A 26410-nucleotide genomic window follows, 5' to 3' on the forward strand; every position below is an offset into this window, starting at 1 on the left:
CTCTCACTGTTTAAAATGCACGGTGCTCTCATTGTTTAAAATACAAGGTGCTCTCACTGTTTAAAATGCACGGTGCATTAATGTTTATAATGAACGGTGCTCTCACTGTTTAAAATACAAGGTGCTCTCACTGTTTGAAATACAAGGTGCTCTCACAGTTTGAAATACAAGGTGCTCTCACTGTTTAAAATGAACGGTGCACTCACAGTTTAAAATACAAGGTGCTCTCACTGTTTAAAATGCACGGTGCACTGACTGTTTAAAATGCACGGTGCTCTCACTGTTTAAAATGCACGGTGCTCTCACTGTTTAAAATGCACGGTGCTCTCATTGTTTAAAATGCACGGTGCTCTCACTGTTTAAAATGCACGGTGCTCTCACTGTTTAAAATGTATGGTGCTCTCATTGTTTAAAATGCACGGTGCTCTCACAGTTTAAAATACAAGGTGCTCTCACTGTTTAAAATGCACGGTGCATTAATGTTTATAATGAACGGTGCTCTCACTGTTTAAAATACAAGGTGCTCTCACAGTTTAAAATACAAGGTGCTCTCACTGTTTAAAATGAACGGTGCACTCACAGTTTAAAATACAAGGTGCTCTCACTGTTTAAAATGCACGGTGCACTCACAGTTTAAAATACAAGGTGCTCTCACAGTTTAAAATGCACGGTGCTCTCACAGTTTAAAATACAAGGTGCTCTCACAGTTTAAAATACAAGGTGCATTAATGTTTATAATGAACGGTGCTCTCACTGTTTAAAATACAAGGTGCTCTCACAGTTTAAAATACAAGGTGCTCTCACTGTTTAAAATACAAGGTGCTCTCACTGTTTAAAATGAACGGTGCACTCACAGTTTAAAATACAAGGTGCTCTCACTGTTTAAAATGCACGGTGCATTAATGTTTATAATGAACGGTGCTCTCACTGTTTAAAATACAAGGTGCTCTCACAGTTTAAAATACAAGGTGCACTTACTGATAAAAATGCACGTTGCTCTCACTGTTTAAAATGCACGGTGCTCTCACTGTTTAAAATGTACGGTGCTCTCTGTTTAAAATGCACGGTGCTCTCACTGTTTAAAATGCACGGTGCTCTCACTGTTTAAAATGTATGGTGCTCTCATTGTTTAAAATGCACGGTGCTCTCACAGTTTAAAATACAAGGTGCTCTCACTGTTTAAAATGCACGGTGCATTAATGTTTATAATGAACGGTGCTCTCACTGTTTAAAATACAAGGTGCTCTCACAGTTTAAAATACAAGGTGCTCTCACTGTTTAAAATGAACGGTGCACTCACAGTTTAAAATACAAGGTGCTCTCACTGTTTAAAATGCACGGTGCACTTACTGATAAAAATGCACGTTGCTCTCATTGTTTAAAATGCACGGTGCTCTCATTGTTTAAAATGCACGGTGCTCTCACTGTTTAAAATGCACGGTGCTCTCACTGTTTAAAATGCACGGTGCTCTCACTGTTTAAAATACAAGGTGCTCTCACTGTTTAAAATACAAGGTGCTCTCACAGTTTAAAATACAAGGTGCTCTCACAGTTTAAAATACAAGGTGCACTCACTGTTTAAAATACAAGGTGCTCTCTCCCCCTATCCCTCCTCTCTCTCTCCCTCCCTCTCCCCTCTCTCTCACTCTCTCCCTCACACTCCCCCAGTTGCACAGAATCTCTCCCTAATCCAAGTCTGCAGCTTGTTTCTCCCCTGCCTTTCCTCTGAATGCCTCCAACCGGTTCCGCACTGCCTGTCTGAGCTGCTCAGTGTTTGCTGCAGGGTCCAACCCTCCCCCTGGGTGTGTTTTCTCTTCTCTCCCTGGGCTTCACACACACCTGCTCTGGACATTGTTGCAACTTTATAATGCACGGTGCACTCACTGTTTAAAATACAAGGTGCTCTCACTGTTTAAAATACAAGGTGCTCTCACTGTTTAAAATACAAGGTGCTCTCACTGTTTAAAATACAAGGTGCTCTCACTGTTTAAAATGCACGGTGCACTTACTGAAAAAAATGCACGTTGCTCTCACTGTTTATAATGCACGGTGCTCTCAGTTTAAAATACAAGGTGCTCTCATTGTTTACAATGCATGGTGCTCTCACTGTTTAAAATGCACGGTGCTCTCACTGATCAAAATACAAGGTGCAATTGCTGTTTAAAATACAAGGTGCTCTCATTGTTTAAAATGCACGGCGCTCTCACAGTTTAAAATACAAGGCGCACTCACAGTTTAAAATGCACGGTGCACTCACTGTTTAAAATACAAGGTGCACTCACAGTTTAAAATACAAGGTGCTCTCACTGTTTAAAATACACGGTGCATTAATGTTTATAATGAACGGTGCTCTCACTGTTTAAAATACAAGGTGCTCTCACAGTTTAAAATGCAAGGTGCTCTCACTGTTTAAAATGAACGGTGCACTCACAGTTTAAAATGCAAGGTGCTCTCACTGTTTAAAATACAAGGTGCTCTCACTGTTTAAAATGAACGGTGCACTCACAGTTTAAAATACAAGGTGCTCTCACAGTTTAAAATACAAGGTGCACTCACTGTTTAAAATACAAGGTGCTCTCTCCCCCTATCCCTCCTCTCTCTCTCCCTCCCTCTCTCCCTCTCCCCTCTCTCTCACTCTCTCCCTCACACTCCCCCAGTTGCACAGAATCTCTCCCTAATCCAAGTCTGCAGCTTGTTTCTCCCCTGCCTTTCCTCTGAATGCCTCCAACCGGTTCCGCACTGCCTGTCTGAGCTGCTCAGTGTTTGCTGCAGGGTCCAACCCTCCCCCTGGGTGTGTTTTCTCTTCTCTCCCTGGGCTTCACACACACCTGCTCTGGACATTGTTGCAACTTTATAATGCACGGTGCTCTCACAGTTTAAAATACAAGGTGCACTCACTGTTTAAAATGCACGTTCCAATAATGTTTATAATGAACGTTGCTCTCACTGTTTAAAATACAAGGTGCTCTCACTGTTTAAAATACAAGGTGCTCTCACTGTTTAAAATACAAGGTGCTCTCACTGTTTAAAATAGAAGGTGCTCTCACTGTTTAAAATGCACGGTGCACTTACTGAAAAAAATGCACGTTGCTCTCACTGTTTATAATGCACGGTGCTCTCAGTTTAAAATACAATGTGCTCTCATTGTTTACAATGCATGGTGCTCTCACTGTTTAAAATGCACGGTGCTCTCACTGATCAAAATACAAGGTGCAATTGCTGTTTAAAATACAAGGTGCTCTCATTGTTTAAAATGCACGGCGCTCTCACTGTTTATAATGCACGGTGCTCTGACAGTTTGAAATGCACGGTGCTCTCACAGTTTAAAATACAAGGCGCACTCACAGTTTAAAATGCACGGTGCACTCACAGTTTAAAATACAAGGCACACTCACAGTTTAAAATATAAGGTGCACTCACAGTTTAAAATACAAGGTGCACTCACAGTTTCAAATGCACGGTGCTCTCACAGTTTAAAATGCACGGTGCATTAATGTTTATAATGAACGGTGCTCTCCCAGTTTAAAATACAAGGTGCTCTCACTGTTTAAAATGCATGGTGCATTAATGTTTATAATGAACGGTGCTCTCACTGTTTAAAATACAAGGTGCTCTCACAGTTTAAAATACAAGGTGCTCTCACTGTTTAAAATACAAGGTGCACTCACAGTTTAAAATACAAGGTGCTCTCACAGTTTAAAATGCACGGTGCTCTCACAGTTTAAAATGCACGGTGCTCTCACAGTTTAAAATACAAGGTGCTCTCACTGTTTAAAATGCACGGTGCATTAATGTTTATAATGAACGGTGCTCTCACTGTTTAAAATACAAGGTGCTCTCACAGTTTAAAATACAAGGTGCTCTCACTGTTTAAAATACAAGGTGCTCTCACTGTTTAAAATGAACGGTGCACTCACAGTTTAAAATACAAGGTGCTCTCACTGTTTAAAATGCACGGTGCACTTACTGATAAAAATGCACGTTGCTCTCACTGTTTAAAATGCACGGTGCTCTCACAGTTTAAAATGCACGGTGCTCTCACAGTTTAAAATACAAGGTGCTCTCACTGTTTAAAATGCACGGTGCATTAATGTTTATAATGAACGGTGCTCTCACTGTTTAAAATACAAGGTGCTCTCACAGTTTAAAATACAAGGTGCACTTACTGATAAAAATGCACGGTGCTCTCACTGTTTAAAATACAAGGTGCTCTCACAGTTTAAAATGCACGGTGCTCTCACAGTTTAAAATACAAGGTGCACTCACTGTTTAAAATGCACGGTGCACTTACTGATAAAAATGCACGGTGCTCTCACTGTTTAAAATGCACGGTGCTCTCACTGTTTAAAATACACGGTGCTCTCACTGTTTTATAATGCACGGTGCACTTACTGATAAAAATGCACGGTGCTCTCACTGTTTAAAATGCACGGTGCTCTCACAGTTTAAAATACAAGGTGCTCTCACTGTTTAAAATGCACGGTGCTCTCACTGTTTAAAATGCACGGTGCTCTCACTGTTTAAAATACAAGGTGCTCTCACTGTTTAAAATACAAGGTGCTCTCACAGTTTAAAATACAAGGTGCTCTCACAGTTTAAAATACAAGGTGCACTCACTGTTTAAAATACAAGGTGCTCTCTCCCCCTATCCCTCCTCTCTCTCTCCCTCCCTCTCCCCTCTCTCTCACTCTCTCCCTCACACTCCCCCAGTTGCACAGAATCTCTCCCTAATCCAAGTCTGCAGCTTGTTTCTCCCCTGCCTTTCCTCTGAATGCCTCCAACCGGTTCCGCACTGCCTGTCTGAGCTGCTCAGTGTTTGCTGCAGGGTCCAACCCTCCCCCTGGGTGTGTTTTCTCTTCTCTCCCTGGGCTTCACACACACCTGCTCTGGACATTGTTGCAACTTTATAATGCACGGTGCACTCACTGTTTAAAATACAAGGTGCTCTCACTGTTTAAAATACAAGGTGCTCTCACTGTTTAAAATGCACGGTGCACTTACTGAAAAAAATGCACGTTGCTCTCACTGTTTAAAATGCACGGTGCTCTCACTGTTTATAATGCACGGTGCTCTCAGTTTAAAATACAAGGTGCTCTCATTGTTTACAATGCATGGTGCTCTCACTGTTTAAAATGCACGGTGCTCTCACTGATCAAAATACAAGGTGCAATTGCTGTTTAAAATACAAGGTGCTCTCATTGTTTAAAATGCACGGCGCTCTCACAGTTTAAAATACAAGGCGCACTCACAGTTTAAAATGCACGGTGCACTCACTGTTTAAAATACAAGGCGCACTCACAGTTTAATACAAGGTGCACTCAAAGTTTAAAATACAAGGTGCTCTCACTGTTTAAAATACACGGTGCATTAATGTTTATAATGAACGGTGCTCTCACTGTTTAAAATACAAGGTGCTCTCACAGTTTAAAATGCAAGGTGCTCTCACTGTTTAAAATGAACGGTGCACTCACAGTTTAAAATGCAAGGTGCTCTCACTGTTTAAAATACAAGGTGCTCTCACTGTTTAAAATGAACGGTGCACTCACAGTTTAAAATACAAGGTGCTCTCACAGTTTAAAATACAAGGTGCTCTCACTGTTTAAAATACACGGTGCATTAATGTTTATAATGAACGGTGCTCTCACTGTTTAAAATACAAGGTGCTCTCACAGTTTAAAATACAAGGTGCTCTCACTGTTTAAAATGAACGGTGCACTCACAGTTTAAAATACAAGGTGCTCTCACTGTTTAAAATGCACGGTGCACTTACTGATAAAAATGCACGTTGCTCTCACTGTTTAAAATGCACGGTGCTCTCACTGTTTAAAATGCACGGTGCTCTCATTGTTTAAAATGCACGGTGCTCTCACTGTTTAAAATGAACGGTGCTCTCACTGTATAAAATGCACGGTGCTCTCACTGTTTAAAATGCACGGTGCTCTCACAGTTTAAAATACAAGGTGCTCTCACTGTTTAAAATGCGCGGTGCATTAATGTTTATAATGAACGGTGCTCTCATTGTTTAAAATACAAGGTGCTCTCACTGTTTAAAATACAAGGTGCTCTCACAGTTTAAAATACAAGGTGCTCTCACAGTTTAAAATACAAGGTGCTCTCACTGTTTAAAATGAACGGTGCACTCACAGTTTAAAATACAAGGTGCTCTCACTGTTTAAAATGCACGGTGCTCTCATTGTTTAAAATACAAGGTGCTCTCACTGTTTAAAATGCACGGTGCATTAATGTTTATAATGAACGGTGCTCTCACTGTTTAAAATACAAGGTGCTCTCACTGTTTGAAATACAAGGTGCTCTCACTGTTTAAAATACAAGGTGCTCTCACTGTTTAAAATACAAGGTGCTCTCACAGTTTGAAATACAAGGTGCTCTCACTGTTTAAAATGCACGGTGCACTTACTGATAAAAATGCACGGTGCTCTCACTGTTTAAAATGAACGGTGCTCTCACTGTTTAAAATACAAGGTGCTCTCACAGTTTGAAATACAAGGTGCTCTCACTGTTTAAAATGAACGGTGCACTCACAGTTTAAAATACAAGGTGCTCTCACTGTTTAAAATGCACGGTGCACTTACTGTTTAAAATGCACGGTGCTCTCACTGTTTAAAATGCACGGTGCTCTCACTGTTTAAAATGTATGGTGCTCTCATTGTTTAAAATGCACGGTGCTCTCACAGTTTAAAATACAAGGTGCTCTCACTGTTTAAAATGCACGGTGCATTAATGTTTATAATGAACGGTGCTCTCACTGTTTAAAATACAAGGTGCTCTCACAGTTTAAAATACAAGGTGCTCTCACTGTTTAAAATGAACGGTGCACTCACAGTTCAAAATACAAGGTGCTCTCACTGTTTAAAATGCACGGTGCTCTCACTGTTTAAAATGCACGGTGCTCTCACTGTTTAAAATGTATGGTGCTCTCATTGTTTAAAATGCACGGTGCTCTCACAGTTTAAAATACAAGGTGCTCTCACTGTTTAAAATGCACGGTGCATTAATGTTTATAATGAACGGTGCTCTCACTGTTTAAAATACAAGGTGCTCTCACAGTTTAAAATACAAGGTGCTCTCACTGTTTAAAATGAACGGTGCACTCACAGTTTAAAATACAAGGTGCTCTCACTGTTTAAAATGCACGGTGCACTTACTGATAAAAATGCACGTTGCTCTCATTGTTTAAAATGCACGGTGCTCTCATTGTTTAAAATGCACGGTGCTCTCATTGTTTAAAATGCACGGTGCTCTCACTGTTTAAAATGCACGGTGCTCTCACTGTTTAAAATGCACGGTGCTCTCACTGTTTAAAATACAAGGTGCTCTCACAGTTTAAAATACAAGGTGCACTCACTGTTTAAAATACAAGGTGCTCTCTCCCCCTATCCCTCCTCTCTCTCTCCCTCCCTCTCCCCTCTCTCTCACTCTCTCCCTCACACTCCCCCAGTTGCACAGAATCTCGCCCGAATCCAAGTCTGCAGCTTGTTTCTCCCCTGCCTTTCCTCTGAATGCCTCCAACCGGTTCCGCACTGCCTGTCTGAGCTGCTCAGTGTTTGCTGCAGGGTCCAACCCTCCCCCTGGGTGTGTTTTCTCTTCTCTCCCTGGGCTTCACACACACCTGCTCTGGACATTGTTGCAACTTTATAATGCACGGTGCACTCACTGTTTAAAATACAAGGTGCTCTCACTGTTTAAAATACAAGGTACTCTCACTGTTTAAAATGCACGGTGCACTCAATGTTTATAATGAACGGTGCTCTCACTGTTTAAAATGCACGGTGCACTGACTGAAAAAAATGCACGTTGCTCTCACTCTTTATAATGCACGGTGCTCATGTTTAAAATACAAGGTGCTCTCATTGTTTGCAATGCACGGTGCTCTCACTGATCAAAATACAAGGTGCAATTGCTGTTTAAAATACAAGGTGCTCTCACTGTTTATAATGCACGGCGCTCTCACTGTTTATAATGCACGGTGCTCTGACAGTTTAAAATGCACGGTGCACTCACAGTTTAAAATACAAGGCGCACTCACAGTTTAAAATATAAGGTGCACTCACAGTTTAAAATACAAGGTGCACACACAGTTTAAAATGCACGGTGCTCTCACAGTTTAAAATGCACGGTGCACTCACAGTTTAAAATACAAGATGCTCTCACAGTTTAAAATGCACGGTGCTCTCACGGTTTAAAATACAAGGTGCTCTCACTGTTTAAAATGCACGGTGCATTAATGTTTATAATGAACGGTGCTCTCACTGTTTAAAATACAAGGTGCTCTCACAGTTTAAAATACAAGGTGCTCTCACTGTTTAAAATACAAGGTGCTCTCACTGTTTAAAATGTACGGTGCTCTCACTGTTTAAAATGCACGGTGCTCTCACTGTTTAAAATACAAGGTGCTCTCTGTTTAAAATGAACGGTGCTCTCACAGTTTAAAATACAAGGTGCTCTCACTGTTTAAAATGAACGGTGCTCTCACAGTTTAAAATACAAGGTGCTCTCACTGTTTAAAATGCACGGTGCACTTACTGATAAAAATGCACGGTGCTCTCACTGTTTAAAATGTATGGTGCTCTCATTGTTTAAAATGAACGGTGCTCTCACTGTTTAAAATGTATGGTGCTCTCACTGTTTAAAATACAAGGTGCTCTCACTGTTTAAAATACAAGGTGCTCTCACTGTTTAAAATGCACGGTGCTCTCACAGTTTAAAATACAAGGTGCTCTCACAGTTTAAAATACAAGGTGCTCTCACTGTTTAAAATGCACGGTGCACTTACTGATAAAAATGCACGGTGCTCTCACTGTTTAAAATGCACGGTGCACTCACTGTTTAAAATACAAGGTGCTCTCACTGTTTAAAATGCACGGTGCTCTCACAGTTTAAAATGCACGGTGCTCTCACTGTTTAAAATACACGGTGCTCTCACTGTTTTATAATGCACGGTGCACTTACTGATAAAAATGCACGGTGCTCTCATTGTTTAAAATGCACGGTGCTCTCACTGTTTAAAATGCACGGTGCTCTCATTGTTTAAAATGCACGGTGCTCTCACTGTTTAAAATGCACGGTGCTCTCACTGTATAAAATGCACGGTGCTCTCACTGTTTAAAATGCACGGTGCTCTCACAGTTTAAAATACAAGGTGCTCTCACTGTTTAAAATGCGCGGTGCATTAATGTTTATAATGAACGGTGCTCTCATTGTTTAAAATACAAGGTGCTCTCACTGTTTAAAATACAAGGTGCTCTCACAGTTTAAAATACAAGGTGCTCTCACAGTTTAAAATACAATGTGCTCTCACAGTTTAAAATACAAGGTGCTCTCACTGTTTAAAATGAACGGTGCACTCACAGTTTAAAATACAAGGTGCTCTCACTGTTTAAAATGCACGGTGCTCTCATTGTTTAAAATACAAGGTGCTCTCACTGTTTAAAATGCACGGTGCATTAATGTTTATAATGAACGGTGCTCTCACTGTTTAAAATACAAGGTGTTCTCACTGTTTGAAATACAAGGTGCTCTCACAGTTTGAAATACAAGGTGCTCTCACTGTTTAAAATGAACGGTGCACTCACAGTTTAAAATACAAGGTGCTCTCACTGTTTAAAATGCACGGTGCACTAACTGTTTAAAATGCACGGTGCTCTCACTGTTTAAAATGCACGGTGCTCTCACTGTTTAAAATGCACGGTGCTCTCATTGTTTAAAATGCACGGTGCTCTCACTGTTTAAAATGCACGGTGCTCTCACTGTTTAAAATGTATGGTGCTCTCATTGTTTAAAATGCACGGTGCTCTCACAGTTTAAAATACAAGGTGCTCTCACTGTTTAAAATGCACGGTGCATTAATGTTTATAATGAACGGTGCTCTCACTGTTTAAAATACAAGGTGCTCTCACAGTTTAAAATACAAGGTGCTCTCACTGTTTAAAATGAACGGTGCACTCACAGTTTAAAATACAAGGTGCTCTCACTGTTTAAAATGCACGGTGCACTCACAGTTTAAAATACAAGGTGCTCTCACAGTTTAAAATGCACGGTGCTCTCACAGTTTAAAATACAAGGTGCTCTCACTGTTTAAAATGCACGGTGCATTAATGTTTATAATGAACGGTGCTCTCACTGTTTAAAATACAAGGTGCTCTCACAGTTTAAAATACAAGGTGCTCTCACTGTTTAAAATACAAGGTGCTCTCACTGTTTAAAATGAACGGTGCACTCACAGTTTAAAATACAAGGTGCTCTCACTGTTTAAAATGCACGGTGCATTAATGTTTATAATGAACGGTGCTCTCACTGTTTAAAATACAAGGTGCTCTCACAGTTTAAAATACAAGGTGCACTTACTGATAAAAATGCACGTTGCTCTCACTGTTTAAAATGCACGGTGCTCTCACTGTTTAAAATGTACGGTGCTCTCATTGTTTAAAATGCACGGTGCTCTCACTGTTTAAAATGCACGGTGCTCTCACTGTTTAAAATGTATGGTGCTCTCATTGTTTAAAATGCACGGTGCTCTCACAGTTTAAAATACAAGGTGCTCTCACTGTTTAAAATGCACGGTGCATTAATGTTTATAATGAACGGTGCTCTCACTGTTTAAAATACAAGGTGCTCTCACAGTTTAAAATACAAGGTGCTCTCACTGTTTAAAATGAACGGTGCACTCACAGTTTAAAATACAAGGTGCTCTCACTGTTTAAAATGCACGGTGCACTTACTGATAAAAATGCACGTTGCTCTCATTGTTTAAAATGCACGGTGCTCTCATTGTTTAAAATGCACGGTGCTCTCATTGTTTAAAATGCACGGTGCTCTCACTGTTTAAAATGCACGGTGCTCTCACTGTTTAAAATGCACGGTGCTCTCACTGTTTAAAATACAAGGTGCTCTCACAGTTTAAAATACAAGGTGCACTCACTGTTTAAAATACAAGGTGCTCTCTCCCCCTATCCCTCCTCTCTCTCTCCCTCCCTCTCCCCTCTCTCTCACTCTCTCCCTCACACTCCCCCAGTTGCACAGAATCTCGCCCGAATCCAAGTCTGCAGCTTGTTTCTCCCCTGCCTTTCCTCTGAATGCCTCCAACCGGTTCCGCACTGCCTGTCTGAGCTGCTCAGTGTTTGCTGCAGGGTCCAACCCTCCCCCTGGGTGTGTTTTCTCTTCTCTCCCTGGGCTTCACACACACCTGCTCTGGACATTGTTGCAACTTTATAATGCACGGTGCACTCACTGTTTAAAATACAAGGTGCTCTCACTGTTTAAAATACAAGGTACTCTCACTGTTTAAAATGCACGGTGCACTCAATGTTTATAATGAACGGTGCTCTCACTGTTTAAAATGCACGGTGCACTGACTGAAAAAAATGCACGTTGCTCTCACTGTTTATAATGCACGGTGCTCATGTTTAAAATACAAGGTGCTCTCATTGTTTGCAATGCACGGTGCTCTCACTGATCAAAATACAAGGTGCAATTGCTGTTTAAAATACAAGGTGCTCTCACTGTTTATAATGCACGGCGCTCTCACTGTTTATAATGCACGGTGCTCTGACAGTTTAAAATGCACGGTGCACTCACAGTTTAAAATACAAGGCGCACTCACAGTTTAAAATATAAGGTGCACTCACAGTTTAAAATACAAGGTGCACACACAGTTTAAAATGCACGGTGCTCTCACTGTTTAAAATGCACGGTGCTCTCACTGTTTAAAATGTACGGTGCTCTCACTGTTTAAAATGTACGGTGCTCTCATTGTTTAAAATGCACGGTGCTCTCACTGTTTAAAATGCACGGTGCTCTCACTGTTTAAAATACACGGTGCTCTCATTGTTTAAAATGCACGGTGCTCTCACTGTTTAAAATACAAGGTGCTCTCACTGTTTAAAATGCACGGTGCTCTCACAGTTTAAAATGCACGGTGCTCTCACTGTTTAAAATGCACGGTGCTCTCATTGTTTAAAATGCACGGTGCTCTCACTGTTTAAAATGCACGGTGCTCTCACTGTTTAAAATACAAGGTGCTCTCTGTTTAAAATGAACGGTGCACTCACAGTTTAAAATACAAGGTGCTCTCACTGTTTAAAATGCACGGTGCACTTACTGATAAAAATGCACGTTGCTCTCACTGTTTAAAATGCACGGTGCTCTCACTGTTTAAAATGCACGGTGCTCTCACTGTTTAAAATGAACGGTGCTCTCATTGTTTAAAATGCACGGTGCTCTCACTGTTTAAAATGCACGGTGCTCTCACTGTTTAAAATGTATGGTGCTCTCATTGTTTAAAATGCACGGTGCTCTCACTGTTTAAAATACAAGGTGCTCTCACTGTTTAAAATGCACGGTGCATTAATGTTTATAATGAACGGTGCTCTCACTGTTTAAAATACAAGGTGCTCTCACTGTTTGAAATACAAGGTGCTCTCACAGTTTGAAATACAAGGTGCTCTCACTGTTTAAAATGAACGGTGCACTCACAGTTTAAAATACAAGGTGCTCTCACTGTTTAAAATGCACGGTGCACTTACTGATAAAAATGCACGTTGCTCTCACTGTTTAAAATGCACGGTGCTCTCACTGTTTAAAATGCACGGTGCTCTCACTGTTTAAAATGCACGGTGCTCTCACTGTTTAAAATGCATGGTGCTCTCACTGTTTAAAATGCACGGTGCTCTCACAGTTCAAAATACAAGGTGCACTCACAGTTTAAAATGCACGGTGCACTCACAGTTTGAAATACAATGTGCTCTCACTGTTTAAAATACAAGGTGCTCTCACTGTTTAAAATGCACGGTGCATTTACTGATAAAAATGCACGTTGCTCTCACTGTTTAAAATGCCCGGTGCTCTCACTGTTTAAAATAGAAGGTGCACTCACAGTTTAAAATACAAGGTGCTCTCACTGTTTCAAATGCACGGTGCACTCAATGTTTACAATGAACGGTGCTCTCACTGTTTAAAATACAAGGTGCTCTCACAGTTTAAAATACAAGGTGCTCTCACTGTTTAAAATACAAGGTGCTCTCACTGTTTAAAATGAACGGTGCACTCACAGTTTAAAATACAAGGTGCTCTCACTGTTTAAAATGCACGGTGCACTCACAGTTTAAAATACAAGGTGCTCTCACAGTTTAAAATGCACGGTGCTCTCACAGTTTAAAATACAAGGTGCTCTCACTGTTTAAAATGCACGGTGCATTAATGTTTATAATGAACGGTGCTCTCACTGTTTAAAATACAAGGTGCTCTCACAGTTTAAAATACAAGGTGCTCTCACAGTTTAAAATACAAGGTGCTCTCACTGTTTAAAATGAACGGTGCACTCACAGTTTAAAATACAAGGTGCTCTCACTGTTTAAAATGCACGGTGCACTTACTGATAAAAATGCACGTTGCTCTCACTGTTTCAAATGCACGGTGCTCTCATTGTTTAAAATGCACGGTGCTCTCACTGTTTAAAATGCACGGTGCTCTCATTGTTTAAAATGCACGGTGCATTAATGTTTATAATGAACGGTGCTCTCACTGTTTAAAATACAAGGTGCTCTCACTGTTTGAAATACAAGGTGCTCTCACAGTTTGAAATACAAGGTGCTCTCACTGTTTAAAATGAACGGTGCACTCACAGTTTAAAATACAAGGTGCTCTCACTGTTTAAAATGCACGGTGCACTTACTGATAAAAATGCACGTTGCTCTCACTGTTTAAAATGCACGGTGCTCTCACTGTTTAAAATGCACGGTTCTCTCACTGTTTAAAATGCACGGTGCTCTCACTGTTTAAAATGTATGGTGCTCTCATTGTTCAAAATGCACGGTGCTCTCACAGTTTAAAATACAAGGTGCTCTCACTGTTTAAAATGCACGGTGCATTAATGTTTATAATGAACGGTGCTCTCACTGTTTAAAATACAAGGTGCTCTCACAGTTTAAAATACAAGGTGCTCTCACTGTTTAAAATGAACGGTGCACTCACAGTTTAAAATACAAGGTGCTCTCACTGTTTAAAATGCACGGTGCACTTACTGATAAAAATGCACGTTGCTCTCACTGTTTAAAATGCACGGTGCTCTCATTGTTTAAAATGCACGGTGCTCTCACTGTTTAAAATGCACGGTGCTCTCACTGTTTAAAATGCACGGTGCTCTCACTGTTTAAAATACAAGGTGCTCTCACTGTTTAAAATGCACGGTGCACTCAATGTTTACAATGAACGGTGCTCTCACTGTTTAAAATACAAGGTGCTCTCACAGTTTAAAATACAAGGTGCTCTCACTGTTTAAAATACAAGGTGCTCTCACTGTTTAAAATGAACGGTGCACTCACAGTTTAAAATACAAGGTGCTCTCACTGTTTAAAATGCACGGTGCACTCACAGTTTAAAATACAAGGTGCTCTCACAGTTTAAAATGCACGGTGCTCTCACAGTTTAAAATACAAGGTGCTCTCACTGTTTAAAATGCACGGTGCATTAATGTTTATAATGAACGGTGCTCTCACTGTTTAAAATACAAGGTGCTCTCACTGTTTGAAATACAAGGTGCTCTCACAGTTTGAAATACAAGGTGCTCTCACTGTTTAAAATGAACGGTGCACTCACAGTTTAAAATACAAGGTGCTCTCACTGTTTAAAATGCACGGTGCACTTACTGATAAAAATGCACGTTGCTCTCACTGTTTAAAATGCACGGTGCTCTCACTGTTTAAAATGCACGGTTCTCTCACTGTTTAAAATGCACGGTGCTCTCACTGTTTAAAATGTATGGTGCTCTCATTGTTCAAAATGCACGGTGCTCTCACAGTTTAAAATACAAGGTGCTCTCACTGTTTAAAATGCACGGTGCATTAATGTTTATAATGAACGGTGCTCTCACTGTTTAAAATACAAGGTGCTCTCACAGTTTAAAATACAAGGTGCTCTCACTGTTTAAAATGAACGGTGCACTCACAGTTTAAAATACAAGGTGCTCTCACTGTTTAAAATGCACGGTGCACTTACTGATAAAAATGCACGTTGCTCTCACTGTTTAAAATGCACGGTGCTCTCATTGTTTAAAATGCACGGTGCTCTCACTGTTTAAAATGCACGGTGCTCTCACTGTTTAAAATGCACGGTGCTCTCACTGTTTAAAATACAAGGTGCTCTCACTGTTTAAAATGCACGGTGCACTCAATGTTTACAATGAACGGTGCTCTCACTGTTTAAAATACAAGGTGCTCTCACAGTTTAAAATACAAGGTGCTCTCACTGTTTAAAATACAAGGTGCTCTCACTGTTTAAAATGAACGGTGCACTCACAGTTTAAAATACAAGGTGCTCTCACTGTTTAAAATGCACGGTGCACTCACAGTTTAAAATACAAGGTGCTCTCACAGTTTAAAATGCACGGTGCTCTCACAGTTTAAAATACAAGGTGCTCTCACTGTTTAAAATGCACGGTGCATTAATGTTTATAATGAACGGTGCTCTCACTGTTTAAAATACAAGGTGCTCTCACAGTTTAAAATACAAGGTGCTCTCACAGTTTAAAATACAAGGTGCTCTCACTGTTTAAAATGAACGGTGCACTCACAGTTTAAAATACAAGGTGCTCTCACTGTTTAAAATGCACGGTGCACTTACTGATAAAAATGCACGTTGCTCTCACTGTTTAAAATGCACGGTGCTCTCATTGTTTAAAATGCACGGTGCTCTCACTGTTTAAAATGCACGGTGCTCTCATTGTTTAAAATGCACGGTGCATTAATGTTTATAATGAACGGTGCTCTCACTGTTTAAAATACAAGGTGCTCTCACTGTTTGAAATACAAGGTGCTCTCACAGTTTGAAATACAAGGTGCTCTCACTGTTTAAAATGAACGGTGCACTCACAGTTTAAAATACAAGGTGCTCTCACTGTTTAAAATGCACGGTGCACTTACTGATAAAAATGCACGTTGCTCTCACTGTTTAAAATGCACGGTTCTCTCACTGTTTAAAATGCACGGTTCTCTCACTGTTTAAAATGCACGGTGCTCTCACTGTTTAAAATGCACGTTGCTCTCACTGTTTAAAATGCACGGTTCTCTCACTGTTTAAAATGCACGGTGCTCTCACTGTTTAAAATGCACGGTGCTCTCACTGTTTAAAATGCACGTTGCTCTCACTGTTTAAAATGCACGGTTCTCTCACTGTTTAAAATGAACGGTGCTCTCACAGTTTAAAATACAAGGTGCTCTCACTGTTTAAAATGCACGGTGCATTAATGTTTATAATGAACGGTGCTCTCACTGTTTAAAATACAAGGTGCTCTCACAGTTTAAAATACAAGGTGCTCTCACTGTTTAAAATGAACGGTGCACTCACAGTTTAAAATACAAGGTGCTCTCACTGTTTAAAATGCACGGTGCACTTACTGATAAAAATGCACGTTGCTCTCACTGTTTAAAATGCACGGTGCTCTCACTGTTTAAAATGCACGGTGCTCTCACTGTTTAAAATGTATGGTGCTCTCATTGTTTAAAATGCACGGTGCTCTCACTGTTTAAAATGCACGGTGCTCTCACTGTTTAAAATGCACGGTGCTCTCACTGTTTAAAATGCATGGTGCTCTCACAGTTTAAAATGCACGTTGCTCTCACTGTTTAAAATACAAGGTGCTCTCACTGTTTAAAATGCACGGTGCACTTACTGATAAAAATGCACGTTGCTCTCACTGTTTAAAATGCACGGTGCACTCACAGTTTGAAATACAAGGTGCTCTCACTGTTTAAAATACAAGGTGCTCTCACTGTTTAAAATGCACGGTGCACTTACTGATAAAAATGCACGTTGCTCTCACTGTTTAAAATGCACGGTGCTCTCACTGTTTAAAATACAAGGTGCACTCACAGTTTAAAATACAAGGTGCTCTCACTGTTTAAAATGCACGGTGCACTCAATGTTTATAATGAACGGTGCTCTCACTGTTTAAAATTCCCGGTGCACTCATTGTTTATAATGAACGGTGCTCTCACTGTTTAAAATGCACGGTGCTCTCACTGTTTAAAATGCACGGTGCTCTCATTGTTTAAAATGCACGGTGCACTCCTTGTTTAAAATGCACGGTGCTCTCACAGTTTAAAATAGAAGGTGCTCTCACAGTTTAAAATACAAGGTGCTCTCACTGTTTAAAATGCACGGTGGTCTCACAGTTCAAAATACAAGGTGCACTCACAGTTTAAAATACAAGGTGCACTCACAGTTTAAAATACAAGGTGCTCTCACTGTTTAAAATGCACGGTGCTCTCACTGTTTATAATGCACGGTGCTCTCACTGTTTAAAATGCACGGTGCTCTCACTGTTTAAAATGCATGGGGCTCTCACTCTTTATAATGCATGGTGCTCACACTGTTTTAAATGCATGGTGTTCTCACTGCTTACAATGCATGGTGCTCTCAATGTTTATAATGCATGTTGCTCTCACTCTTTATAAAGCATGGTGCTCCCACTGTTTCTAATGCAAGGTGCTCTCACTGTTTATAATGCATATTGGTCTCACTGTTCATAATCAATGCTCCTCTCACTGTTTGTAATGCATGGTGCTCTCACTGTTTAAAATGCATTGGTCTCTCACTGTTGATAATGCATGGTCCTCTCACTGTTTAAAATGCATGGTGCTCTCACTGCTTATAATGCATGGCGCTCTCACTGTTTATAATGCATGGCGCTCTCACTGTTTATAATGCATGGCGCTCTCACTGTTTATAATGCATGGCGCTCTCACTGTTTATAATGCATGGTGCTCTCACTGGTTGAAATGCATGGTCCTCTCACTGTTTAAAATGCATCGTGCTCTCACTGTCTATAATGCTTGGTATCTCACTGTTTATAATGCATGGTGCTCTCACTGTTTAATGTGCATAGTGCTCTCACTGCTTATAAGGCATGGTGCACTCACTGTATATAATGCATGGTGCTCTCACTGTTTATAATGCATGGTGCTCTCACTGTTTATAATGCACGTTGCTCTCACTGTTTATAATGCATGGTGCTCTCACTGTTTATAATACACGTTGCTCTCACTGTTTATCATGCATGTTGCTCTCACTGCATTCAATGCATTGTGCTCTCACTGTTTATCATGCATGTTGCTCTCACTGCTTATAATGCACAGTGCTCTCACTGTTTATAATGCATGGTGCTCTCACTGTTTATAATGCATTGTGCTCCTACTGTTTATAATGCATGGTGTTCTGACAGTTTATAATGCATGGTGCTCTCACTGTTTAATGTGCATAGTGCTCTCACTGCTTGTAATGCACGGTGCACTCACTGTATATAATGCATCGTGCTCTCACTGTTTATAATGCATGGTGCGCTCACTGTTTATCATGCATGGTGCTTTCACTGTTTATAATGCATCGTGCTCTCACTGTATATAATGCTTGGTATCTCTCTGTGTATAATGCATGGTTCTCTCACTGTTTATAATGCATGGTGCTCTTACTGTTTATAATGCATGGTGCTCTCACTGTTTATAATGCATATTGGTCTCACTGTTCATAATCAATGCTGCTCTCACTGATTATAATGCATGGTGCTCTCACTGGTTATAATGCATGGTGCTCTCACTGTTTATAATGTATGTTGCTCTCACTGTTTATAATGCATGGTGCTCTCACTGTTTATAATGCATGGTGCTCTCACTGTTTATAATGCACGTTGCTCTCATTGTTTATAATGCATGGTGCTCTCACTGTTTATAATACACGTTGCTCTCACTGTTTATCATGCATGTTGCTCTCACTGCATTCAATGCATTGTGCTCTCACTGTTTATAATGCTTTGTGCTCTCACTGCTTATAATGCACAGTGCTCTCACTGTTTATAATGCATGGTGCTCTCACTGTTTATAATGCATTGTGCTCCTACTGTTTATAATGCATGGTGTTCTGACAGTTTATAATGCATGGTGCTCTCACTGTTTAATGTGCATGGTGCTCTCACTGTTTATAATGCACGTTGCTCTCATTGTTTATAAAGCATGGTGCTCTCACTGTTTATAATGCACGTTGCTCTCACTGTTTATCATGCATGTTGCTCTCACTGCATTCAATGCATTGTGCTCTCACTGTTTATAATGCTTTGTGCTCTCACTGCTTATAATGCACGGTGCTCTCACTGTTTATAATGCATGGTGCCCTCACTGTTTATAATGCATTGTGCTCCGACTGTTTATAATGCATGGTGTTCTGACAGTTTATAATGCATGGTGCTCTCACTGTTTAATGTGCATAGTGCTCTCACTGCTTGTAATGCATGGTGCACTCACTGTATATAATGCATGGTGCTCTCACTGTTTATCGTGCACGGTGCTCTCACTGTTTATCGTGCACGGTGCTCTCACTGTTTATCATGCGTGGTGCTCTCACTGTTTAAAATGCATGGTGCTCTCACTGTTTAAAATGCATGGTGCTCTCACTGTTTATAATGCATGGTGCTCTCACTGTTTACAATGCATGGTGCTCTCTCTGCTTATAATGCATGGTGCTCTCTCTGTTTATAATGCACGGTGCTCTCACTGTTTTAAATGCATCGTGGTCTCACTGTTCATAATCAATGCTGCTCTCACTGTTTGCAATGCATGGTTCTCTCACTGTTTATAGTGCATGGTGCTCTCACTGTTTATAATGCACGGTGCTCTTACTGTTTATAATGCATGGTGCTCTCACTGTTTATAATGCATATTGGTCTCACTGTTCATAATCAATGCTGCTCTCACTGATTATAATGCATGGTGCTCTCACTGGTTATAATGCATGGTGCTCTCACTGTTTATAATGCATGTTGCTCTCACTGTTTATAATGTACGGTGCTCTCACTGTTTATAATGCATATTGGTCTCACTGTTCATAATCAATGCTGCTCTCACTGATTATAATGCATGGTGCTCTCACTGGTTATAATGCACGTTGCTCTCACTGATTATAATGCATGGTGCTCTCACTGTTTATAATGCATGTTGCTCTCACTGTTTATAATGTACGGTGCTCTCACTGTTTATAATGCACGGTGCTCTAACTGTTTAAAATGCATATTGGTCTCACTGTTCATAATCAATGCTGCTCTCACTGTTTGTCATGCATGGTGCTCTCACTTTTTTAAATGCATGGTGCTCTCACTGATAACAATGCATGGTGCTCTCACTTTTATAATGCATGGTGCTCTCACTTTTATCATGCATGTTGCTCTCTTAAAATCTATCGATCTCAGCTTTGAATATAACTCAACGACTGAGCATCCACAGCCCTCTGGGTTGTAGAGAATTCCAAAGATTCACAATCCTTCGAGTGAAGAAATGTTTCCTCATGTTGGTCCTAAATGGCCGACCCCTCATCTTGAGAGTATGAGCTCTAGTTCTTGACTCTCCCGCCAGGGGAATCAGACTCTCAGCATCCACACTGCCAAGCCGTCTAAGAATTTTATACATTTCAATGCGATCAACTCTCATTCTTCTAAACTCCAACCAATATTGTCCAATTTTGCACAATATTTCCTCATACTACAATTGCAGCAAGACCTCCTCACTCTTATATTCCAACACCCTTCCAAAAAAGGCTAACATATCATGTCCCTTCCTCACTCTCATTCGACCCTTGGCAAATCAGTATTTCCAGCATGTTTTTCCTCTTTTCCTTCGATAGGGAAAATAAATGAAGGTTGATAACATTTTACTGCAATTGCACTCGATTCTGTCTTGGAAACAATTTCCAACTGAACTGCATCAAATTCGATTGTAAACTTCAGAGTTTCTGATGGAAATAAACTAATAAGAACACTTAATTGCGATGGCCGGGAATCGAACCCGGGTCAACTGCTTGGAAGGCAGCTATGCTCACCACTATACCACCATCGCTGAAAATAATCAACATTAAAATAGTTCCCAAACATCAGATCCTGAACAGACACTGCAGGCTGTTGGATTTTGTTCTTCATTTTCACTGGTTTCTGACGGATCCTTTCTCGCTCTGTTGCAGTTCCTGTTTCCGCCCAGTAGATTTCACCAACCCCCAATCAATGGAAATTCCACACCAGCCAATAATTCTTCACCTGATATCGGACTGAAGAGATTGTCGATCCCTGCAATACTTGACCAGCTGGAAATACATTTTACCGCAACTCACATCAGCCATTGAGTAAAGTTAAATAATTACATTAAATCATTACGGAGACCTGACTACCAACTGGGCAGGAATGGCAGCTTAATATTCAAGTCTATAAGATCTTTAGAAAGGACAGGGAAATAGGGAAAGGAGGAGGAGCAGCAATATTACTAAAGGACAATATTACAGCAGTTCAAAGATAGAATATCAGTGAGGGTGAGCGGGCAGTGTGAACACTCTGAGAGAGACCCATCACAAGTGTCCCCACTGTACACCTCCAGAAGGTATAAGAAGGGCGAGTGCGGGAGGATTTCTTCATTCTTTGTAAAAGTGTTTGTGAGATTGTGGAAATGTCTGGAAGAGGAAAAATCGGCGGTAAAGCTCGGTCCAAGGCCAAGTCTCGCTCATCCCGGGCCGGACTGCAGTTCCCTGTTACCCGTGTTCACAGGCTCCTGAGAAAGGGGAACTATGCTGAACGTGTGGGTGCCGGAGCCCCGGTCGATCTGGCTGCTGTGCATCAAGTATCTGACGGCTGAAATCCTCGAGCTGCCCGGCAACGCGGCCCTGGACAAACAAGAAGACCCGCATTATCCCCAGACACCTGTGCAGCTGGCCATCCGCAACGACGAGGAGCTCAACAAGCTGCTGGGACGAGTGACCATCGCTCAGGGTGTTGTCTGATATCCAGGCCGTGCTGATGCCGAAGAAAACCAGCATTGTGAGCTCCAAGAACAAGTAAACCGGCCAAGGCTTAATCTGATAACCCAAAGGACAGGACCAACCTTATTGAAATCTTTGAAGAAGGAACAGAAAGTGTAGACAAGTTTAATGCAGTAGATGTGATATATTTGGGTTTTCCGAAGGCCTTCTATAATGTACCACATTGTAGACTCATGGCTAAGTTCAGAGCACGTGGAGTCAGGTCAGGTGGCAGAATGAACAGTAAGTTGGCTACAAAATTGAAAGCCGAGAATAGAGGTTACGGGTCGCTACTCAGAGTGGCAAAAAGTGGGAAGTGGAGTTCCAGGTGATGGGACCACTGTTCTTCACAATTTACATGAACGATTTGGATTCGGGAATCGGAAGTACAATTCCAAAATTTGTGCACGACACCAAATTGGGGGATTTAGTTAATACAAAGGAAGAAAGCATCACAATGCAAGAGGCCATTAATAAACTTGCAGAATGAAGAATCAGGAGGTCACACACTGCTTGGAAAATAAGAGTCTAAACGGGATAGAGGAGCAAAGGGATCTCGTGGGACAGATACACAAATTACTAAAAGTAACGACCCAGGTTCATCAGGTCATGAAAAGACAAATCCAACACTATGATTCATTTCTAGAGGGATAGAGTTGAAAAGCAAATAAGTTATGTTAAACTTGTATAGAACCTTGTTTAGACCAGACTTGGAATACTGCGAACAGGTCTCGTCTCCATATTATAGACATAGGGGCATTGGAGAAGGTGCAAACAAGATTCACAAGGATGATACCAGAAATGAGAGGATATTGTTGTCAGGAAAGACTGAACAGACTGGGTCTCGTTTCACTAGAAAAGAGAAGGCTGAGGGTTGATCTGATCGAGGTTTTTAAGATAATGATAGGGTTTGTTCGGATAGATGTAGAGAAAATGTTTACACTTGTGGGGAGTCCAAAACTTCAGGTAATAAATATAAAATATTCACTAATAAATCAAATAGGGAATTCAGGAGAAATTGCTTTACCCAGAGAGTGGTTAGAATGTGGAACTTGCAACTACGAGGTTGTATCTGAGGCAAATAACAGAGGGACATTTAAGGGGAAGATAGATCAGCACATGAGGGAGAAAGGAATAGAAGGATATGCCGATAGGGTTAGATGAAGTAAGGAAGGAGGAGGCTCATGAGCAGCATAAACGCCGGCATAGACTAGTTGGGCCGAATTGCCTGTTTCTGTGCTGTCGGTTCAATGTAACTCGATGTAAAGGCTCCTTTCAGAGCCACCCTCTGTATCTGTGAAAGGGCTGGTTACTGTCTGAAGGGAGACGCTGATATCACGCTACCAGTGTGGCTCTGAGCTGTTTTTGTCTCGTTGTGGAGGAGATGAGGTATTAATGGGACTGGAGTCGGGGCAGTGACCACAGTCCGGCACTTTAAACGGTGACTTTTTGACCCCAGCCCACACATCACCAGATTTATTGTATTTATTTAAACTACTTGCCATGCTGGGCTCGTAAATAATCACCAGAACTGCTCGACTAACCTTTCTACATCTGTGGAATTCAGCGCTTCGCTCCATTTCTGTTCTATTTTGTTGGATTATTTACATAACGCATCAAACTCACTGGGGAATCACTGAAATGTAACTCTGTACAGAAACAAATAACAGTGAATTGCCTGGTGCCCAGGAGATCAGGAACATTACTCGCCTTTCGTCCTGTTAACGAGTAAACCGTGTTTCGAGTCCACCGACCCGCTTTGGTTCCATATGGGGGATTAAACAGAGAAATCGGGAGGGGAGGAGACAGTCAGAGTGACAGAGCGGAGAGCGGCCTCTGATCTTCCAGCTCCATCTCCAGTTCTCTCCATCCGACAGTTTCAAACCGTTTATCGATAATAGAACCGAACCTCAGCGCTCCGCACAAACCCTGACAGACCCGGGCTTCATATTCAAGGGTTCCCAAAACCCGAAGCTTTCAAATAAGCCCCGTTACAATGAAAAATCGTTAATATTCCTGACTAAATACAGTCCATTCAATAACAAGTCAACTCGGCTCCTCCATTTCAGTCTGTTTCCCTGTTCTATCTCCCCACACATCCCCTCCCAGACGGGTTCAGCGTTTTACAAACACCTTATTCCAGCTTATTTGGAGAATCTCATTTGTTGGGGTTTGAGTTATGACGCGGAGATTCTCCGCCAGTGTTACCGTCTCACAGAGACTCTCGCCCTGAATCTGTGAAAAGATTATGACCATGAACTGGGACTGGAGCCGAACACATCCCCAGTTACAGTGAGGCCCGGCCCGGACATCTCATTCTCTCTATTTTATATCAGACAGTATCCCACTTTCATGTCCAGCAATAGAGAGGGAGAGAGACAGTATCAGTCTTAAACTCCCTATCTGTGTCCAAATCACGCTCAATAGCAGTATCCACCTTCATATACAGCACCAGAGAGAGAGAGAGGGAGGCAGACACGGTGAGAGAGACAGAGAGAGCGGTGAGACACAGTGACAGACAGACGTTAACAGTATTAGTTCCAGACAGACCGGTAAAGTGCCGTTTTATCCAGAAAGATCGCGTTGGAGAGACAGAAGATGCCATCTCATCTCTCACTGATATTGTACAAGGGTCAGAAACACTATTAATCCCACACTCAGGGACAGTACAGAGAGGGACAGAAACAATGGGCCACATTTAACCCTCTAATGCCTGTTGTACTATCTGCAGTTTTACAGCTCAGGGCTGTTCGATATTACTCTCAGTGACCTACAGTTTCACTCCGGTTAAATTAATCTGCGACTGTTGCTGCCTGATATTAACCCTACACGGTCCCAGCAAATACACCGACTCCCACTTTCCTCCCATGTTTCTCCAGGATTGGTTTGAGAAATCCTCTCTCAGTCACACATTATAGGGGCCATTAATGAAGAGAATCCTTTGGCTGATTTCATAGCCGCTCACTTTATCTCTGAAAGGCTCTTCACCATGAAAAGACCCCGAGAGAAACAGCAGGGATGGAAACATGTAGTTTAATAGTTGGAGATTGTAAAGTCAGTCTGGATTCCAGCGTTAGGCACTGGTGGAATCCCATCTGTTTCCCATTCTGGTGCCTTTGCCTGCACTGCCTGTAGTCCCCATTCCCTCTGACCTCTCCCCCAGCCCCACTTCCTTTGATCAGACTCGGAAAAATTCCACTTGGGGAAAGTTTCCATCGATTTTTGGATTGGGAATTGTGGGCGCCATTCCCTCAGTGAGCGGAAGAAGATGGTTTAAAACTGCCGGGAATGGAGAGATCACGGCCACCGGCGGAAGGGAGCAAAGAGCAGCCTCGTTTCAGCAGCTCATCGCTTCGGGACCGTGTCCGCAGATGGGCTCAGAGATCGGCATTGAGTCGGGGGGAAGTTCAGGGGGAGTCCGGGGGATGTTTGTAAGAGGCGGAGTGGATCAGGAACTGGTCCCTGAACATGGAGTGAGAGGGGGGAAGGGAGAGGTCATTCTCGGGCTGTGTGTGGACAGGGAGTGTCCAGGGAAAGCGAGAGAGAATGGGAAGAACCTGCTATTAAAATCATTGCTGCTTTCTCTCCCCAAACCAGTTGTGAATATAAATCAACGACTGAGCATCCACAGCCCTCTGGGGTGCAGAGAATTCCAAAGATTCACAATCCTTTGAGTGAAGAAATGTTTCCTCATGTCGGTCCTAAATGGCCGACCCCTCATCTTGAGACTATGAGCTCTAGTTCTTGACTCTCCAGCCAGGGGAATCAGACTCTCAGCATCTACCCTGTCAAGCCGTCTAAAAATTTTATACATTTCAATGCGATCACCTCTCATTCTTCTAAACACCACCGAATATTAGCCAATTTTACACAATATTTCCTCGTACTCCAATTGCAGCAAGACCTCCTTACTCTAATATTACAACACCCTTACAATAAAGGCTAACATATCATTTCCCTTCCTCACTCTCATTCGACCCTTGGTAACTCAGTATTTCCAGCATGTTTTTCCTCTTTTCCTTCTATATGGAAAAGAAATGAAGGTTGAAAACATTTTACGATAATTACACCCGATTATGTTTTGGAAACAATATCCAACTGAAGTGCATCAAATTCGATTGGAAACTTAAGAGTTTCTGATGGAAATAAACTAATAAGAACACTTAATTGCGATGACCGGGAATCGAACCCGGGTCAACTGCTTGGAAAGCAGCTATGCTCACCACTATACCACCATCGCTGAAAATAATCGCCAATAAAATAGTTCCCAAACATCCGATCCTGAACAGACACTGCAGGCTGTTGGATTTTGTTCTTCATTTGAACTGGTTTCTGACGGATTCTTTCTCGCTCTGTTGCAGTTCCTGTTTCCGCCCAGTAGATTTCACCAACCCCCAATCAATGGAAATTCCACACCAGCCAGTAATTCTTCACCTGATATCGGACTGAAGAGACAGTCGATACCTGCAATACTTGACCAGCTGGAAATACATTTTACCACAGCTCACATCAGCCATTGAGTAAAGTTAAATAATTCCATTAAATCATTACAGAGACCTGACCACCAACTGGG

General features: G+C 41.5%; 2 non-coding genes and 1 pseudogene across 2 annotated transcripts; all 3 read right to left on the reverse strand.

The window, feature by feature from the left end:
• LOC137314528 (zinc finger protein 585A-like) overlaps positions 1–26410 on the reverse strand; it is a 915457-nt pseudogene that overhangs the window by 799967 nt on the left and 89080 nt on the right.
• On the reverse strand, positions 20820–20891 carry trnag-ucc (transfer RNA glycine (anticodon UCC)). The gene has a single exon. It is a non-coding gene; the product is annotated as a tRNA-Gly (tRNA).
• On the reverse strand, positions 26006–26077 carry trnag-ucc (transfer RNA glycine (anticodon UCC)). The gene has a single exon. It is a non-coding gene; the product is annotated as a tRNA-Gly (tRNA).

The sequence above is a fragment of the Heptranchias perlo genome, unplaced genomic scaffold (genome assembly GCF_035084215.1).
Source record: "Heptranchias perlo isolate sHepPer1 unplaced genomic scaffold, sHepPer1.hap1 HAP1_SCAFFOLD_52, whole genome shotgun sequence".
Taxonomy (NCBI): Eukaryota; Metazoa; Chordata; class Chondrichthyes; order Hexanchiformes; family Hexanchidae; genus Heptranchias; species Heptranchias perlo.